The sequence below is a fragment of the Mesoplodon bidens genome (genome assembly GCF_964165515.1).
Source record: "Mesoplodon bidens genome assembly, chromosome: 7".
Lineage (NCBI taxonomy): Eukaryota > Metazoa > Chordata > Mammalia > Artiodactyla > Ziphiidae > Mesoplodon > Mesoplodon bidens.
The window spans coordinates 82,524,619-82,535,102 of record NC_138164.1 but is presented as its reverse complement, the minus strand read 5'-3'; positions in this window follow the sequence as shown (position 1 = coordinate 82,535,102).

The window sequence follows — 10,484 nt, the reverse complement described above, 5'->3', positions numbered from 1 at the left end:
TTCCAGAACATTAACACCACCAAATGCTGACAAGGATGTGGAGCAACAGGAATGTCCATTCACTGCTAGTGGGAATGGAAAATGGTACAGCCAATTTGGAAAACAGTTCAGTGGTTTCCTACAAAAGTAAACATACTCTTACCATATGATCTAGCAATCATGCTCATTGGTACTTACACAAAGGAATAGAAAACTATGTCTACACAAAAACCTTCACACAGATGTTTATAGCAGCTTCACTCATAATTGCCAAATCTTGGAACCAACCAAGATGTCCTTTGCAGTGAATACCATAATGATGAATGCATGTCATTATACATTCGTCCAAACTCATAGAATGTACCACACCAAGAGTGAACCCTAATATAACCTATGGACATTAGGAGATTATGATGCATCAGTTAGGTTCATCAATTGTAACAAATGTAGCATTCTGATGAGAGATGTAGATTAAGTACAAAGCTATCCACGTATGGGGCTAGGGAGTATATGAGAAAGCCCTGTACTTTCCCGTGCAGTTTTGCTGTGAACCTAAAACTGCTCTAAAATATAAAGTCCTAATTTTTAAAAAATGCTATTTTAGCCATATCTGAGAATGTGGTATGGATGTAAGAGCAGGGGAAGCACAAAAATATATGTAGATTTTAGGTACGAATGTATAACATTATGAACATTAACATAATTAGATTTCAGAATTGCTTCTTGTTTTACATTTTAATTACTTCATTTCCATTCATTTGTAGTTATTTTAACATATTCAAAATTAGCTTAGTTAATAAATCTGTGACTAATCATAACTTTACAGTGGGTGAAATGTTTGAATATATTTGCTACTGAATAAACAAGAATTTACCTCAACTGTAACATTTATTATATTTATTATATTTTGCTTTTAGAATCCTTACTTAGCATATCTTGAATTGCATAATGTCCCTGAAAAAAATATTACACAGTTGAAACTGGATTTATCAAAGTAATAATTGACTTCAGTTTTATATTCCTACATAAGCAAAAGAGGTTCTAAAATATTAGTACATTTGGAAGAGAAAATAAGACAATCCATCTAATTGCATCTCCTTCTACCGCTGAAATAATGGCTAATATTCTCCATAGTACAGATAACTTCCTTTTTTAAGCAAAACACATATGCAGACCTCAAGGCATGGTCAGTAAGGCAGAGATGTGAGTTTGTTTTTTGTTCTTTTTTAAAGGATGTAAGGATGCTTGTATGTTGGAGAAGAGGAAGAATATTAGGAACCCTGGATGGAGAGACAAAAGAAGAGACAAATATCCTGGCAGAAGTTAAGGATGAGATTGGTGTAGGGAATCTCAATATGAATAAGGAAGGCCATTTAAGAACTTGGATGTCCTATATCCAATTTTATGCTCTATGTTGTAGAGATACAATATGAGTTTAATGCTTAACTCTTTGAAACAGGCAATACAAATACCCCAGTTATCATTCCCAATTACACAGCAGCTCTGGAAACCATGTGATCCAGACAGTGTTGCTGCAGGAAAGAGGAGCTACTTGAACCACAATTGTCTTTAAGTCTTCATTGTATTAAAACACTGTGACTTCAGGGTGTATTTGTTAATGCATCATTACCTGCCCTGCTTGATTAATGCTGTAAATACATTGGGGAATGGTGGGATTAAAGTGCTATCTAGTGAAGATAACGCAGGTGGAACAACCAGAGTACCACTGAGATGGCAAAATCATCCATAAACTGAATTCAGTCAGTAGAACCAGTACCTTGGCATCCAAGGTGACAAGGAGAAATGTAAGCCACTTTAATTTTCCCTAGAATAATTTAGACAGATATTGCCTTTATTACGTGATCTGGGCTGGTGTTTAAAACACAAGTAACCTCAGTGACCACTGGGTTTCGAGAATAATAGCCTACTTTTCCTGAGGTCTTTTAATATGTTAATTACTGTGTTAAGCCCAGAATATTTGTCATTCAGCCCTCAACTTAATGCTGACAAAAATTCTAGGATAGATGTTATTACTATTATTTAAAGGTTAAAAAAGTGAAGCTTCAAGAGGTTAAGTAACTTGCTCCAAAAGGATTAGAGCAGAAACTTGAACACAGGTCTTTTTGCTTTAAAGCAGGAACTCCTAATCACGGTACCTACTGCCTCTCTAGCCCACAAAAGTACTCCAGGTAAATTAACCTAGGATCTTCTAATCCACAGTCAGACATATTTTCCTTTGTACCACTGATCTTGGGTACTAATGTATATATGCTTATGGTAACTATCTCTTCACATTCCATTAATATGTATAAAAATGCCTTTAAATCATGTCAATAATTAACTGTGAACAGGGATAATGACTACCTAATTTTTAAGTGTCACAACTAGGCAATTAAAATAACAGTGTCTATTTTCTCAAAATCATCACACACACCCCACCCCCGTTAAAATTTTCCAATATTTTGCCATTGCTTTCTGAATAAAACCTAGACTCTCTCAGCAACGTATTTAAGGACCTGAGTGGTCTATTGCTTACTATATCTGACATTATCTCCTTCCCATTCTCTCATCACTTACTACACTCTAACTATACTATCTTTTTTTCTGATCATAGAATCCTCTAAACTCATTCCCCACTCAGGTCTTTTATATTTCTGTTCCCTGTGCCTGGAAGACTAATTTTCCTGGATATTCAAATGGCTGGTTCCTTCTGAATATTTAGATTTCAGAGAGATATTTTTACTGGTCTACTAATTAGTTGGCTTAAATATCTTCTTTCTCTTTGAATTCTCCTTTGAATCATTATGACATCAACTAGTTCTTTCATTGACTGATGAGTTGAATAAAGTGTTTGACACATGTTCACTTTCTATTTGTATTAGAATTATAATTTTACAATTAAAATATCTTTAAAAAATCCTTCTTTATATTTTGGGCCCTATTTTAAGCACTTTACATCTATTAATGAGTTTAATCATTTTAATAATACAATAAGGTAGTTAATATTATTCCCATTTTACAGATGAGGAACCTGAGATAAAAGAGGTGAAATAACTTGTCCAAGGTCAAATGGGCTTTAAGTGACAGTACTGGGATTTCAATCCAGGCAATCCAGCTCCATATCTTTTCTTTTTGACTTCCATACTTAATTATTATAGAGATGCCAAATGGCCAGGTTTTAAAACTATAAGAATTAATGAGATCCCTTTGGCAGAGAATATGGATAGAGAAGAAAAGAGGGCTGAGGATCCAGCTCTATTAGTGAAGCAGTGAGCAGAGAGTATATCAAGAAGGAAGGTATGGTCAACTCTGAAGTCCAGATAGATGGAGACAGGAAAGGAATCTATTAGGTTTGACAACACAGCTGCTTATTTTTTGACAGTGAAAAGAGCATTTTAGTGGAATGTAGAGAAGATACAATGAATTGGATTGAAGAGAGAGTGAAAAATGGGGGCAGAAGGAAGTATAAATAGACAAGTTTTAGAAAAAGTACTTTTTTTCTGCAAAGAGGAGCAGATAAATTGATTGTTTTAGGGAAATGCTGTGTGAGTGTGCAATAGATAAGTTTTGTTAATTAGGTTGTTCAATTAACAAATGTTCAATCTGCTATATCCATTCATTAATGGGAGAGGTAATACATATCTTATCTGATGTGGGTTTCTAATATTCTTCTTATAATTCTGTCCATATTTACTTTATGGACTTCCAAGACTGTTGGGAGGTATCAGACAGTGAATTTCATGACATCTCATGAAATGAGTATAGAAATAAGCTCCACTGGGAAAGTGTAAAATCCAAGGGTCAGCATGAAGAGGCATGTGGTACCCATATTTCTCATCTTTCCTTCAAGAGGGATGTGAGGGTCAGTGTGCTGCTGGACACATGAAGCAGACGTTCTCTACATGAAGAATCTTGCCCCTCTCCTACTCTACCTTTGTACAATGTAGGTGAGAAACAGACTTGGATGTGAGATATAAACAGACAGGAGTAAGGTTCCAAGCTGCATGAGTATGGAAGACAATTAAGCAGGGAATGAATGAGAATACCAGTAACAGCAGCTGGTAACTTGGAAAGAAAACTGACTTAGGCTATTAGGGAAAAGCTATTACCAGGTTCCTTGAGAAATTAAGTTCAGTACAATCCCTCCCACTGAAGAAGAAGAAGATATCCTTGATCCTGGGCCAGGCATTCTGAGCAGGACTGGCTACACAATGTGCAGGGCCCAGTGCTAAATGGCTACAGGAAAACCTTAGTTCAAAAATTACAAGAATTTCAAAATGGTGACAACAGAGCATTAAATCAAGCATGCTGCTCTTCTGAATGTGGGACCTTGGGCAATTGCACAGATCATAAATCCATAAAGCTGGCCCTGATCCTGAGCTTCCAGTCCTGCTTGTCCCTCACCCACAGGGCTTGGTGTATGCTTATAAAATGCAGTTTCAAACTATTATTTTTCTGTTTTACCATTATGCAGCATTCCTCTTTATCCTTAATTATGCTTTTTGCCTTAAGTTCTGTTTTGTCTGATCAAAATACAAATGCATTTTTATTTGTTTTGTTTTGTTATGAGATTTACATTCTCAAAGATTTCTATTGCTGCTGTTGTTGTTGATTTTGTATTTAATTTATGTATTGACAGAGATATTCAATAATGTTTTTACTCCCAACTTCAAGCATGGATGTCTGTTTTACACAACCCAGCAACTTTTTTATTTCCTTTTTTTTCTACTTTATTTCTGCAAATAACATGACATTCTGAAGAATCAACTAATACGAAAACATAATTTATTTTTCTAACTGTGAGTACAAACTATTTGAAGGGTTTTGCAGAGAAAAAAAATGGCCTTATGCATTCAGTTTAATTTTCAACTTATAATATGTTTAACAGTTATTATTACTATTCTTAATAACAACAACAAATCTGAACAAACTAGAAATTAGTGATGTTTCTTGGACTCATCAGAGAAGTGAGTTATGGGGCAAATTGCCACCTAAAATATGGAGAGATGAGTTCATCCACGGGGACAAAACCAATATCTATTTAAATGGAGTAGAAGCTACTGGAATCCTAAACAGGTAGGATCACTTAAAGGGTGATTTTGAGAAATTGCTGGACGCTGAGTGTGAACTAGCACGAGAGTTAGTATCTCCTGGGTCAGGGAGAAGTGTAGTTGTTGCTACGAAGGTGATGTTTTTTAGATGAGATTCACGTTTAAATCAGTACACTGAGCAAAGCACATTACCCGCCATAATGTGGGTGTGTATTATACAATCAGTTGAAGGCCTTAAGGGAAAGAGACTGAGGTCCCCTTAAGAAGAGGGGGACCTTCATCCAGACTCAAGCTACATCAACACTTCCCTAGGTCTCCAGCCTACTGACCTGCCCTACAGATTTTGACAATGATTAAGTAACTAAATATGTAGGTGAGAATAGATGAATCTCCTATGCATAAAAATTCCAAATAATTCATGTAGATCCTCCACCTTCAAAGAGATATAGCATAACTCCCCTCTCTCTAAGTGTGGGTTATGCAGAAAGGCTTCCTCCCAAAGATTACAGAATGGAAAGGGAAGAAACCTGATACAAACTACCTTAGCCAGATGATTAAGGTTAATATCAATAGTGATACATCATTTTGAGAGCATATACCCTTGACATGATGTGATGAGAATGGCACTTTACCTCGTGGTCTTCCTCCCCAAAATATATAACCCATTCAACCATGAGAGAAACAGTGAACAAATTCTAAATGTGGACATTCTGCAATATACCTGGCCAGTACTCCTCAATATTATCAAGGTCATTAAAAGCAAGGAAAGTCTGAGAAACTGTCACAGTCAAGAGGAGCCTAAGAAGAAATGAAAACTAAATGTAATATGGTATCCTGGATAGCATCCTGAGACATAAAAGAGACATTAGGTAAACACTAAAGAAATATAAATAATATACAGACTTTAGTTAATAGTAATGTGTCAAATTGGTTCATTAATTTCAGCAAATGTACCATATTATGGTATATAGTATGTTTCATATTATGGTTCATAGTATGTACTATATATAAAGTCTTAATAATAAGAGAAACTAGGTGTGGTACATAGGAACTCTCTGTACTGTATTTGCAATTTTTCTCTAAATACAAAACATTTCTATAATAGTGTTTTTTTTAGGGGAGGTATTTGAATCTATATTTCCAAACAAAAGTAATGATCTCATAGGTAAATTTCTTCTCTTAGTGTTATCATTTCTAAGGAAAAAAAACTTTATCAGTGGTTTTCTTTCTTCATTCATTCATTTATTCATTTATTGCAAGGTAGACAGCATGTTACTTTGATACACTTACATACTGTGAATTGAAGACCACCATAGCATTAGCTAATGCCTCTGTCACTTCACATAATTATCATTTTTTTGTGTGGTGAGAATATTTAAAATCTACTCTTTTAGCAACTTTCAAGTGTATAACAGTGGATACAGTTATATATATATAGCGTGTATATATATAAATGTATATATATATAATTTCAAGTATATAACAGTATTGTTAACTATGGTCACCATGCTGTGCATTAGATTCCCAAAACTGATTCACCTTCTAACTGAAAGTTTACACTCTTTGACCAACATCTCCCCATTTGCCCTGCTCCTCAGCCCCTGATAACCAACACTCTACTCTATCAGAGATTCTATTTAAAGCAGCTATGGGTCTACTAGCCAATTCCTTATTCAGAACATTCCAAATTGTTCTCTAGATCTTATCAATTACCAACCAGGCTGTGTATTGTTCTGTGTCAAGCCAAAATACAGCCAAAGCTTAATATTTTCTGAGAACTTAATGTTTACAGTAATTGGTTATTTTCAGGTAATAACTTTGGAATTATTGCAACTAGCAAAATTGATTAGTTCATTCACTGAATGTTGGGGAAATGCCTTACTTTCCTTTCTGAAAGGTTGTAACATTCTGGCACACTGTCATAGGCAAATTGGTTCAAAAATACCAAGTCAATATAAAAACTGACTCCAAAAACATGTCTATGTTCAACTGTTTTCAGTCTAGGTGTTTTGAGAGTATTTCATGTCTGCCTACAGTTAGTCAGCTCTGAATAAACTCTTTTGTAAAGTATTTTTTAATTGTTAAATATAAGCTTATTTAATACTAACAGACATGAGTCAAAAATTTAAACTATTGAATTTAGGCTCACTTCTTCCCTAAAGCTTACTAATGTATATTGTTATAACTAGGTTTTTTCTAAATTGTTAAAATCCAAAATTTTATAAGAAATGGTTAAACATTATAATTTATATTAAATTTTAGGTCTTACACAAATGCTGTGAAATGACTGCCCAGCCTGATTGTTTTCTAGTGACTCTTTTGCTAGGTTAAGAGACTCAGAATTAATAGGTGAATTGATGCTTTCCATTTTCTGCCCCTAGTGTCCTAAAACTGTTCTATTCATTAAGGAAAAACACGATAGTAGGTAGGAGGTGCAAATGAAATTCCTTGCTACAACTGTACTCTCTTCCTAATATAGAGAGGAAGTTCTGTGTCTACCTATGAGACGCAGTGAACGTATGTCAGAGAGTCTTCAACAGATTTATCCCCTATTTTTGCAAATAGGTTACAGTTTTAGGTCAATCCAAGAGACAAATTAGAAGCACTTTATCTACTTACTACATACCAGAAAGATCGAGGTATCCAGTCCCTTAGAGAAAATACAGTTCAATGAAATCGAATATATTTAGCCAACATTTTGTGTAGTTGGAGCATTCACTGGTGCACATAGAATTGGTAATTGTATGTGTGAGTAGCTTTTTGTTCAGTGAACATCTGTTTGCAATCCAAATGTGCTGGTTAATGGAAAGGGAGATAGCAGAGAAATGGTAGCATCTATCTTTTGAAGACTTACCTTTGATATTTAACACATAATACACAAACTTCCACTGTCACCTAAGCATAATTTCTATGCCCTAAAAACATTCTCTGTTTTAAAAATTCAGAAAGATTTTTAAAGAGATAGATGGGCTCCAGGCTAGACATTTACAACTTGCCTCCTGTTCACACTTCCTGAGGTGAGAAGAAGATGGGCACCAAGCCAGACATTCATTACCAGCCCCCTGTTTACATTTCCTGAGGCAAGAGACAAATGGTCTCCGGACTACATATTTATGACCAGACTCCTGTCTATATTTCAAGATCTGCACTTCGATATAAGAAACAACAGGAATAGGGTAGATAACCAGACATTGGACACTTATGGCAGGGACAGAGAGGGGTTAGACCCTGTTAAAAGATCAAGAGGTCATACATTTCCCATCCTTGGGACAAGGAAAACATTGCACATGTGCAGAAAGTCTCCTTGGGGATCAAGAGGAGGGGGCACCACCCCATAGTATGTGATGCTAAGGCTGTCCCATAGACCTCTGGGCTGTAATCCATCTTGAAAAAAGTTGCGCACGCATGTTGGGCAGGGTCCTAAGGCAGGTCAGGTGTGGAAAAAGAAACCAGATAATTGGCCAAAGGTAAACAAAGACCTGGAAGAACTGCCCTATATAAATGATTTAACCTCCTCTTTACTGCACTCCTCCTCTTGGGGAGGACGCCCACACTCTTTCTCTCCAGGTCTGCATCTCTGCCTTGCTTCTATCTTAACTGAATAAACTGCCCTCTGTGAGCTCTCCCACTTATTGTTGTGCTATGTCCCTAATAATAAATTTTGTACCTGTTTTTACAGTTTTGCCTCTGTGAGAAATGCATTTTTCACTGGGGGCAAGAGCCAGGGGGTATGGTGGCTAGGATTCCTGGTTTTCATCCAGACTACCCAGGTTCAATTCCTGGGCAGGGAATCAAGATCTCACTTCATGCCACCACTCACTGCTGCCTCTCCGAGATCAGGATAATCATATGTACTCAAGAGGAGCTGCTATATTCTCATCTGTCAAAAAGTATCTATGAATCGTGTAAAAATGTGTGACACCATCCCTGTCCTTGCCAGCTTTATAACATATTTAGAAAGATAAAACTAAATAGATAAATCAAAAAATGAACAGCTCAAAACATAGTTGTCTGGAAAGGGTAAACAACTGAGGAAAAAGTGTATGCAATTTTGAGTTAGCAGACCTGGGTCTAAATGTCCAATATGACAGAAGTGGCAAAATGAACTTGGGCTCATTAACCTCTCTGACTACGTAGTTTCCACTTTGATACAAAAAGATAACGTTACTACTGCATCTCACTGGACTCTATCTTGAAATACACATTGAGCATTGATGTGTAGGGAGTAAGACAGGGTAAATTGGTATCACCCATGCTTGTGACCTTCAGATACACAAGTCTATTTGTATCAACAGGGCTCTGATTGCATTCCCTGAACAAGTAAATGTTGCTACTTGGAGATGAGAGTACTCCAGGGAGAGCCACAGCTGGTTGGTGAGCTACACTACCTTTAATCACCAAAGTGCATATATGGTTGTCTGTTTTCTTCACTGATAAATCCAAAGAGCCTGACAACAGAAGATCATTAATAATTAATTTTTATATTGATCTTATATCCTGTATCCTTATTAAATTCACTTACTAGTTCCAGTAACTTGTGGCCTTTTGAAGATCCTCTTGGGTTTTCTAGACATGGTCATGTCATTTGCAATAATGACTAAATTTTTTCTTTCCAATCATTTTGCATTTTATTTCAATTATATTTCTATACTAGCAATGGGCAATTAGAAGACGAAATGTTAAAACATCCTCATTTACAATAACATCAAAATATTAATGAATATATTTAATGATAGATGTGAATGACCTGCTCACTAAAAAAGATTGCAAAGAGAAAATAAAGAAGATCTAAATAGAAAAAAAAGAAGATCATTAATAAATATTTCTTAAAGAATAAATAAAAGTGTTTGTCACTGGAAGGTCAGTTACCTAGTTACCTTCTAGTTACCATCTCAGACATCTCAAAACAGTGCATCAGGGACCACAGCACAACTCTATGTACTGAGAGTGTCATATAATTGTAATATTTTTCTTTAAATTTTGTAGAGTGATTCCATACAAACAAACAAACAAAAAAGTGCTGTTCTGTTTAGGATGACAGCAAGAAAAGTAGTAAGAGCTGGAACTAAGGACAAAGGAAACTATCAAGGGATAGAGTAGGTGGAGACAGAGGAGAGGGAAGTATTTAACATTATTAAACTTTGAGTTGATTGTTACAAGTTGCAAGCCTTATTAGAATTTACTGAAAAGAGAGGAGCACTAGGAAAGGAAAAATGAAAATTCAAACTTTGTTCTAGGATATTATCAGTAGAGTCTAGAAAGGTGAGAAGAGTGGTCATGGAAGAAATGAACAAAATCCTGAGTGAAGACAGAAAGACAAGTCAATTTACCTGAAGTAAGTAGACTAAAAAGATCACAAATAGATTCTATTCTCATACCTTCTTGCTAATTCCTAATGTTGTTTGTTTATTCATGTTCTTCATCAGATGCTGCAAGATCTCAAACAGTCCTTCA